Below are 10,932 nucleotides of genomic sequence, written 5' to 3' on the forward strand. Positions count from 1 at the left end.
ATAAAGAATTCAAAAAACAGTCATAAAGATGCTCACCAAACTTGAGAGTGTAACAGAGAATCTTCAACAAAGAGAAAATGTAATAAATAACCAAGCAGAGGTGAAGAATACAGTAACTGCAATGAAAAACATTTTGAAGGAATCAGAAGATTATCCAATACATAAGAACAAATCAGCAACCTGGAAAACCAACTACTGGAAATAAATCAGAACAGCAAAAAGGAAAACAAAAAAAACTTAATGAGAATAGTTTAAGGGACTTCTGGGATAAGATCAAGCACACAAACATTTACATTATAGGGATCCCAGAAGGAGAAGAGAGAGAGAAGAAACAGAAACTTTATTTAAAGAAATAATAGCTGAAAACCTTTCTAACCTGGAAAAGGAAACAGACATCCAGGTCTAGGAAACAGAGTTCCAAACAAAAAGACCCCAAAGAGATCCACTCCCAGACACACTGTAATTAAAATGGCAAAAGTTAAAGATAAAGAAAGAAACTAACAACAAAACAAACAGGCAGCCAACTAGATGGGAGATGATATTTGCAAACAGTAGCTTCAACAAAGACTTAATATCCAAAATACATAAAGAACTCATAGAACTCAACACCAAATAACCCAACAAAAAAGTGGGCAGAGGACCTGAACAGACACCTCTCCCAAGAAGACATACAAACATCCAACAGACATATGCAAAGATGTTCGACCTCACTAGCAATTAGGGAAATGCAAATCAAAATTACAATGAGATACCACCTCACACCTGTTAGAGTGGCGGTTATCAATAAGACAAGCAATAACAAGTGTTGGAGAGGTTGTGGAGAGAAGGGAACCCTCATTCACTGCTGGTGGGAATGTAGACTGGTACAACCACTATGGAAAGCAGTCTGGGGATTCCTGAAAAATTTAAGAATAGAGCTACCATATGACCCAGCAATCCCTCTCCTAGGTACATATTCAAAAAACTAGAAAGCATGTATTTGCAAAGCTATATGCACCCCTAATGTTCCTTGCAGCATTATTCACGGTGGCCAAGACATGGAAATAACCAAAGTGTCCTGCAAAGAGGGCTGGATAAAAAAGACGTGGGACATGGACACAATGGAATATACTCAGTCATAAAAAAAGGATGGAATACTGACACTTGCCACAACACGGATGGACCTTGAGAATATTACGCTAAGTGAAATAAGTCAGTCAGAGACAGTCGAGAACCGTATGATTTCACTCACATGTGGGATATAAAACTGAAACTTGTGGACACAAACAGCAGTATGGTGGTTGCCAGAAGTAAGGAGGTGGGGGGGTGAAAAGGGTCTTAATATATAGTGACAGGAGAAGATATGACTTTGGGTGGTGGGCACACAGTGCAATATACAGATCTTGTAACATAGAAACCCACACCTGAAACCTATATGTTCATATTAACCTTTGTCACCCGAATAACTTTAATAAAGTGTAATTAAAAAAGAAAGAAAGAGAGGGAGGGAGGGGAAAAAAGAAACAATCTTGAAGGAAGCGAGAGGAAAACCCCATTAAGACTATGAGCTGACTTTTCAGCAGCAACTTTATGAGCTAGAAGGGAGTAACAGGATGTCTTTAAAATGCTGAAAGGAACCTACAACCTAGAATAATTTTCCTGGCAAAGTTATTACTTAGGATTGGGGGAGACACAGAGATTCCAAGACAAGCAAAAACTAAAGGACTTTATCACCATTAACCCAGCTATAGTGTTCAGGGCATAAGGACAGATATACAGACCAAAGGAATAGAATTGAGAGTCCAAAAACAAACCCATATATTTATGTCCAACTGATTTTCAACAGATGCCAAGACCATTCACATAGGAAATAGTCTCTTTTAACAAGTAGTACTGGAACAACTGGATATTCACATGCAAAACAATGAAGGTGTACCCCTATCTTATACTATATATAAAAATTAACTCAAAATGGTTCAAAGACCTAAATATAGGAGCTAAACTGTTAAATACTCTTAGAAGAAAACATAGGGATAAATCTTCATGACTTAAGATTCAGTAATGGATTCTTAGGTACGTGATACCACAAGCATGAACAACAAAAATAAACTGGGCTTCATCAAAATTTAAAACTTTTATGCATTAAAGGGCATTATCAAGAAAGTGAAAATACAGCCCATGGAATGGGAGAAAATATTTGCAAATCATATATCTGACAAGAGTCTAGTATCCAGAATATAGAAAAACACAAGCCAAACAACCCAATTTTAAAATGGTCAAAAAACTTGAATAGATACTTCTCCAAAGAAGATATACAAATGGCCAACAAAAACATAAAAAGATGCTCAATGTCATTAGTGGAATGCAAATTAAAACCACTGTGAGACACCACTTCATACCCACAATGATAGCAGTAATATTAAATTTTTTAAAAAATAGAAAAGAACGAGTGTTGGTGACAGCAACGTAGAGAAACTAGAACCTCGCACATTGCCAGTGGCAATGTAAGATGAGTCAGGCATTGTGGAAAACCAGGTGTGATTATTTCCCCCTGGAAATTCATTCCCTCTATAAAGGGAATTTCGATCATTAGAAATTGAGCCTGAATTAGAGTCACACTCAATCAATTAAATTCCAACAAACTTCTAGCCCCTTAGAAATGATTACAAATCAAAATCTTGTAGCTGACCAGAAGCAGATATTTTCAACGAGCAGAATACCCCAAAATTTCAGCTGTATTTTCAATTTACATCAATGCTATAAACACTGAAATGCTTGTGGGTTTTCTTACATTTTTTAAAATCCTCACCCAAGGATATGTTTACTGATTTTAGAGAGAGATGAAGGAGAAAGAGAAACATCAATGTGAGAGAGAAACATCAATCGGTCGCCTCCTCTGTATGTCCCATCCAGAGATCAAACCCACAACCTTTTTGGAGTACTGGACAACATTCCAACCGACAACACTGAAATGTTTTAATGTCTAAATTTTTCATGGTTACTCATATTCTAAAATACAAAATTGACACTGTTCTTCAAACTGTATTTCAGAGTTAAAAGACTGATTTCCACAAGTAGGACTACACTGCTGAAATTACTAGAAATAACAAGTACCTTCCTCGTGGATCCTTTCCTTAAGAGAAATATAAAGGTAGATATAAAAACGCCTCATCACATTACTCTCTGCATAAAATCCCTTAACAGATTAAATAACTTTCAGAATAAAACTGAAAACTAAATAGTGACCTAGCATAGAAAGTTCTTCATAAACTGGCTCTGCCTATGACGCTAGCTTACTCTTGCTATTCCTTCTCAGTCTTTCTTCTCTGACCACAGGAACTTTTTCTTCTTCCAGCCACTGTGTAACTTAAACTAATTTAATTGTTCATCATTTCCATGATTCTTTAAACTCCCTGAAATTAGGAACTAAACCTTTTCGATCTGGTATACTCAGCATCTAGCACAATAATCAAAGGCTGTTGTAAAATTAAAGTATGAAAGTATGGGTAACTGTTAAGATCCACTATTAGCATGTAAAATATTATAGTTCATTTTTCTTATATAATGAGAAAGGGAAAACTACATATTAGGATGTAATTTGCTTTTTTTTTATATTACAATGTGGTCTTACTAGTAAATAACATCAAATAGATAACATTAGTTTTGTAGGCATCATCTTTTAAACATCTGGGTCATTAAGAAGAGTATAAATTTAGTCCCTATTATTATTCAATGAAAGCTCACGACCAGCTCTATATTATCTATATTATAAAGTGAAACATGACTGCAATAGAAGCTGTCAGAAATCTTAACAGCAGATTTGTTAAACTAAAAAATTCCAACTACCTCATTTTACAAATGAGGAAATGAACTGAAAGGTCAAGTTATTAATGCAAAGTCACCCTTAATGTTGATGTTTTCAGCTACAATATAACCCTGCTTCCATTTCAACCTCACAGGCAAGCCAAGCAAAGCAATTCATAGCACAATTTTCTTTTTCCCCACCTTCAATCCAGTGAGAGTATACGAGTCCTTGACCAGAATCAAACCCGAGCAGTGGGCTGATGTGCTAACCACTGAACAACCCAGCTAGGGCTCTTTTTGAAATAATAAATAGGAGTCTTGCTAGGTTTCCAAAATTTTCCCTCCCCACAACCTTTCCTCCTGTCCTCCCAGGACAAAACATGTCACAAGGAAAAATAGTGGGTGCATCTCTATCAAGTGAAAAATTTTCATTTATGAGGGACCTTCAGGAGTCACATCACTCCTGTGAAACTTTGACCCACAGGTGAATTTTCCTCAAAGTGTGAGCAATTTGTCTCTTCCATTTTTATGGAATACACAAAGCTCCCAGTTCCCATTTTACATTTCCAAATGTCTGAACAACTCCTCAGCTCCAAAACTAAAATCCCTATCATAAATTCTTCTCCTAAATCCCCTTCCACCAAAACCTGTTCTTCATAATATCCTTATTTTTGTTTACAGCATCACTATCCTCCCAAAAAATTTGTCTTAGACTCACACTCATGTCAATTCCCAATGTCAATGTCAACATTTCTCAATCTCTATACCCTTCACTACAATCACATTGTCATCTTTTTTTAATGTATCTTTACTGACTTCAGAGAGAGGAAGACGGAGGGAGGGAGACAGAAACATCAATGATGAGTGAGCCATTGATTGATCAGCTGCCTCCTGCACGCCCACTGGGGATCAAGCCCGAAACCCAGGCATGTGCCCTGACCGGGAATTGAACTGAGATCTCCTGGATCCTAGGTCCATGCTCAACTGCTGAGCCACACCCAGCTGGGCTGTCATCACTTCTTGACTCAACTACTGTAATTAAACTCCACGGTATTCCCCCCTCCAGGTTTCCACTACACCAGACTTCTGTGAAAGATTAATATCCACGAAGGGGGGTTCTTTTCAACTAAGAATCATGTACAAAATCCTTAGCCTGGCATTTAAGGACTTCCATGATCTGTATCCAAGTATCCTTACCAGCCTGTTCCTTAAACATACAACTCTGGGAAATGTTCTCTGCTTTCCTACCTCAGTACCTTTGTTTAGGCAGTGTCCTTATGTGGAACCAGCTTTCTTCTCCCAGCCTCCTCCAACAGCTAACAATATTCTGAATGGTCACATCCTCAAAGAAAGGAAAAAGGCAGATGCAGGCATATCATTTATTAAACACATATTCTGTCTAGTGCTTTACAAATTATACTAATCCCCACAAAAACATAATGGCTTACTAACTACATTTTCTGAGGAAGGAGTTAAAGAAACTGAGGGCCAAAAGATTCTACCCAAAGTCATCCAAACCAGCAAGTAAAGAATCCAAAATAACCCCATAGAGTTTTTTTTTTTTTTTAATATATCTTTATTGATTTCAGAGAGAGGAGAGGAGAGGGAGAGAGAGAGATAGAAACATCAATGATGAGAGAGTCATTGATCGGCTGCAGCCCGCAACCGGGGCGTGTGCCCTGACCGGGAATCGAACCCTGATCGCCTGGATCCTAGGTCGACGCTTAACCACTGAGCCACGCCCAGCCGGGCTACAGTTCTTTTTTAATAAAAACATGACACAAGATGGAAGGATTTAGTCAGAATGCCTACGTGCAAATTCCAGTAACTCCACTAACAATCTGTGTGAACTCAGCAAGATAGGTGTTTGTGATGCCTTCCTTCCCCATCTATAAAAAGGAGATAATGGTACTATCTACCACACTGACAACAATGAGAATTACATGAGATAATATAAAGTGCTTAGAATTTTATTTGGCCCATAGTAAACAATCAATGTTAGCTATTATTACTGTTGTTACTATTTATAAGCTATATGTAAACTCTGACTATACCAATTTTATGTTCTGTTTCCAAATCAAATTTTGCGTAATGTAAAAGCTTAATACTGTATTTATATAAGCTCAATAAATACTTGCAGAATACATGAATGTTTAAACTGATTAACCACCATGCTGTATTAAACGAAAGACACTTGTCTATGAACTCTTTCCTCTTTTGAGAAAACTAACAATGCTTACTAACTTTCTTCCATTTTTGTCATGTGAAACTACCATATGCAATGCCATATGGTAGTAATATGTCAAATGGTACGAAACACTATTTTGATTCAAACTCATCTTGCCTTCTGCTAAACATTAATTTCCAGATTTTAAAATATCCAAAATCATACTTTTTATTTAAACACCAACTGTTTTTAGGTCATACCAACATGAAGTAAGCATACCATGAAATTTGACCAAGCCATTTCATTTCATACATTTTTATGGCAATAACTATAAAACATAAAATGCCTTCCTTCCAATTTAACTCAAAGATACAAATCTATCACACCCAGTCCTACCCTTACTTGCTAAAATTAGTGCCTGAAAAACTTGTAATATATCTATGTTACTCTGAGCTGCGGGAAAATACCAAAGGAAGGGTGCCAAATGCTAGTAACAAAATGCTTGAAAGAAATGAGCTTTAAAAAAGGATAGATGAGAATTTACTCCAAACCCTTCAAGTACTAAAACTGCACAAACCAAGATTCTGTCCACATGATTTACTATTACATATGGTAGGCTTCAAACAAAGGCACAAGTAAAAAATATATTAATAAAACAGTTGTCATTTCTGACACAAAAATAACTGGGCTCTATCCAACTGTCTTTTAAAAAACACTGAGGCTTAACTACGTGACATTTTATTTCAATTAATTCTTATAATTCTTCCCTATTTACAGATACTATCGCAGAATTAGTAAATAGCAGAGCTGAAGGCTGAACCCCACCTGACCCCCAAGTTAAGGATCCAGCATTTTGACATAATCCACAATAATGATATACATTAACATCTTCCTCTTCATACACACGTATTTAAAAACCAACAAAAGCTTCATGAAAAAAATATCTACTCTTACGCCATAGGATGTCCTCTGATATTTCTCTCTCCTCTCTTTCTAACGTTAATGTCAATGCACTAAATTGATTCCAAAATCCATTAATAACTTCCCATGTCCCTGCACTACACTTCTTACCTCCTGTTTAAAGCTTTTTTTCCCCTACCACAGCCCAGTTTTGTTACTTTATAGTGGAGCTCATCTCCTCGACCCATTAAAAATTGTCCTTAATTAAATAGATTAAAAGCTTCCATCTTGAGTTGATCTGTTTCTCTACTAGCACTCTTTAGCGGCACACCCATCTGACTTATATTGTATCAAAACTGCAGATGTTCTCCTTGGAAAACAACAGATCATTGTTGAAGGAAATGCCTCCGTGTTCACTGTTCCTGCTGCATCACTGACAAATAACAGGGGGGCAGGTTTGGGGACACAGGAGGACCTGCGTGGCTGCCCGCGGTGCAGAAACTGAGGACAAAACGACAGTTTTGGAAATTTACTATTCCCAAATTAGGCCAAAATAGAGGAATTTACCACAAGCTGACAGAGAACACTCGGCGGCTGCCCTGAAGTTGCCCGGGCGCGTCCGGCGTCGCTCGGCCCGGTGGCCGCCCCTCCCTCTCGGGCACAGCCCGACCGTCGGCGCCGGCGGCCCCGCGAGCTTCCGGGCGGAGCGGCGGGCTCGGGGCGCAGGGACCCGGCGTCCGTCCGCAGCAGCCCCGTCCCGCGCTCAATCAGAGCTTCCAGTGCGCGGGGGAGGGGGGACGACGAGGAGGGGAAGGGCAGAAAGGAAGGAGGTGACAGCCCTCTGTTTTCCAAAGATTAGAGTCCCGGCAACTAAGGTCTGCCGACTTCGCCTGGGGACTTTGCGGCAAGTGCTGCAACAGAGACGCCTTCCTGACCTCGTCCCAAGCTCCAGCCACTTCCGCAGGGGAGCGTGAGAAGCCAAAGCGAGACACCAGCAACTTCAGATACAGACACACGCGCGAGATGGAGGGGCGGGGGACTCGGCGCGCCCAGGACACAGCTTTTTATTTTCGTTTTTTCGAAAAGCCTAATTTCCTCCGCGTCCAGCCTGGGGAGGAGCAGCAGACCTCGCAGCTCCGCGCAGGCGAGGGGGCGTGTTCTCCGGCCCAGGCCGCCGCCCGCCGCCGCCGCCGCCGCCGCCGCCGCCGCCGCCGCCGCCGCCCCGAGGCCTCGCGGTTCTTACCTGGAAGCCTGGCCCCGCAACACAAGTAGGCTCGCGGGCCGCGTATCTGCGGAAGGTCCTATCCTGACTCCATCATTGAGTATCCGCACCGACCCCACAGCCGGGAGCCCGAGCCGGGAAGACAACACTGCGGCCAGGCGGAAGTCCCGCCCCGCGCGCCTCATTGGCCTGCGCCCGAAGGCAGCGGTAAGCCATTGGGCCACAGAGCTGCTTGCTAAGGCGCCTTCCCACTCCCACGCCGGTGCCTGCGCGTGCGGGGCGGGGCTCGGAGAGGTGCCCCGTTAGCCGAGTCGCGTTCTCCGCCTCGTGATCGCTCTTCCCCCGAGGGCTGGGCAGGGCGGGGCAGACCTCTCGGTCCGCTTTCGGAGGCGGTGGGCGCAGGCTGGCCTATAGGATCGTGCCCCTCGGAGTGGAGGTCGTGGGGTCAGGAGGGAACCGGACGGAGCGGCCCGAGACCCAGGAGGAGGGCCGTCCCTCGGCGGGCCTGGCGCTGGCGCCGGCGCCAGGGCGTCTCTTCCCGCACCACACTCGCCCGACCAGCCGAAGAGGCGAGGACCAGGCCTCATCGCCCCCGCACGGTGCCTGCAGGCTGGGAGCGGGAATGGGTGGGACCGAGGCCAGCGCCTTAGAGTCCCGGTCGGGTGGTTAGAGGAGCGAGCAGCCGGAGGGCTAAACGCCCGTCCGCGCCCGTCTGGGAGCCGCGCCGACCTTAGCACTCTGGGCCATCTCCGGGACTTGGCAAAAGTCAAACCGTGTGGTTAAGCCCTAGGTCAGACTTTTATAACCTTTGCCCCCTTTTGATGAACCAAAAATCTCTTCCCCTACCTCCCTTCTGGTAAACCTTACCGGTCCCGGGCGCACCAGGCTTCAACGAAGCGACTTTGAGATTTAAATTAACCGGATTGGACGGTCCGCCCTGATCTTCGTTGCCAACTAGCCACTTTAAAGAGGCAATGAAAGAAGCAGCCGCAGCGGCAGCGGGCTGGCTGCAAGGGTCGCCTCAAGTCCTAAATTAGAATAGAATGCCGGGAGACGCGATTCTGGTCCCGCTTCAATTTCCAAATCGGGCTCCTTTAAAAGCCTTTTCAACCTCACCTTTTCAACAAAGGGGCGAGAGGGGCTAACGCAGGAAACACCTGCAGACTGCGCCGTTGGATGTAACTTCTAACCTTCGTTGCTCTGGGTGCACCTGAGTGGCTGGAGCACGGGAATGGGCGAAGACTCTCCCTATTGCTTATCTTTTGGGGCCTTTGAATTTTGAGCCTTGTGAATAGTATCTACTCAAAATTAAATACAAAAATTTAAAAATCAAATTACAGTAAAATAACGAAGGCCATCAAAGGTATTTTCCTCTTCTCTCTACCCTATGGCTATATATTCTACATATTCTTAAATTTCACCAGTGTGAAGACAGTGAACACTTAATACACAGTCCTTGTCAGAATTAGGAATATTACTATGAAGTCTAGTGTAATTAGTGTAAGCATAGTTAAGTATCTATAAGCATTTCTTCATTCTCAAATTGGCTTTATATTAAATCAGAGATTTCTTGCATGACATCAAAAGAATTAAAAAAATAGTAATGTTCACATATATAGGTTAAAAAAAGAACAAAGAAGAGTTTGGTTTTTTATTCCTTAAATAAAAGCACCTTGAGGACAAAACTTGTTAATCTGACTAACCTACTCTTCAGGTTACAATTGGTATAGTTCTTTCAGTTATAAAGAAGGTAAAGTGCTTTTTATACTGCATTTAGGCGGACTGATTGTGCTACGCCCTGAAGAAGTATTTATTCTCCCCACTGTGTTGAATAAAAGTAAATTGGAAGAAAATAGACTGGGAAAACATACTAGCGCTGTAAAAGTAGGTTAGACAGTAAGGTTGATAGATAATCTTAATTATGGTTTTCAAGAACATAAGGGTTAACGTGGCACATGATACTAATAGCCATTAATTATCCTCATTAAAACAAAAGAAAATGAGCTTTTAGGACTTTGTGTTTGACAGGGTTTTTAAAAAAATCCTCCTAAAAGTACAAACGGCATGTAACATTGTAGAGTTTCCCACTTCCAAAATATTGTCAGCTAGCAACAACAACTAAAAAAAAACCAATATACCCAATTACCTAATTGTCTAAATGGCTTAAAAGAATACAGGCTAAAATATTAAAAGAATGCAGGTAGTCTAAGTACTGAGGTTAACTAAAGATGTTAAAATTTTGTCTCTAGTCATTGTTATACTTACAATTTTAAAAAGGTAATTTTAGAATCAGTAAAAAGTTATTGTCATATTGAAAAGAAGAAAATAAAATTATTACTGTGATAAAAGACGGAATAGAATATATAAAGAATCCACAGGAATCCATACATGTATGGATGAAAAAGGAATTTTTACCAAAGGTAACCTCATAGAATATGATCATAAATTCCTAACTGGGCAAGTCATAGTTGGTAGTCATGCCCCAGGCATATAACTTCTCTAGTGAAAGGTTTTTAAGCAAGTTTTGTTCATTGTTTCTGTGCATTTAGGTTAACACACCTTCAAAATACCCCTGGAAGGTGTAACCTCCCTCCAAAGAGCATGTAATTTTGTTAAATATAGTGTAATCTGATTGACACCCTGTTTTCTCCCACCTTCATGTACTCTTCTTTACTTCCCTCCTTAGCCTCAAATGTGTAAAAGAAACTGCAAAACTGTTATTCTCAGAAGCATTTGAGATGTTGGTTCCTGACAATGGTTGTCAGTTTGACTCAAATAAACTCTTATAAAAACTCTCTACAGAGTTGAATGTTTCTTACATACACATATGTATGAAGTATGCACATTTGAAAAAGTACCA

At 41.2% G+C, this 10,932-nt stretch overlaps 1 protein-coding gene across 3 annotated transcripts in view; it reads right to left on the reverse strand.

Annotated features, from left to right (window-relative positions):
- Positions 1 to 8,253, reverse strand: part of RNF13 (ring finger protein 13) — a 112,705-nt gene extending 104,452 nt beyond the window's left edge. The window contains exon 1 of one of the 3 annotated variants that reach the window (XM_081138238.1): positions 8,094 to 8,253. The gene's annotated coding sequence lies outside the window, so the exon portion shown is untranslated. The remainder of the gene's footprint in view (positions 1 to 8,093) is intronic. The other 2 variants (XM_081138240.1, XM_081138239.1) reach the window with 2 other exon arrangements.
- Positions 8,254 to 10,932: the final 2,679 nt, after the last annotated feature.

The sequence above is a fragment of the Miniopterus schreibersii genome (genome assembly GCF_964146895.1).
Source record: "Miniopterus schreibersii genome assembly, chromosome: 5".
Classification (NCBI taxonomy): Eukaryota; Metazoa; Chordata; class Mammalia; order Chiroptera; family Miniopteridae; genus Miniopterus; species Miniopterus schreibersii.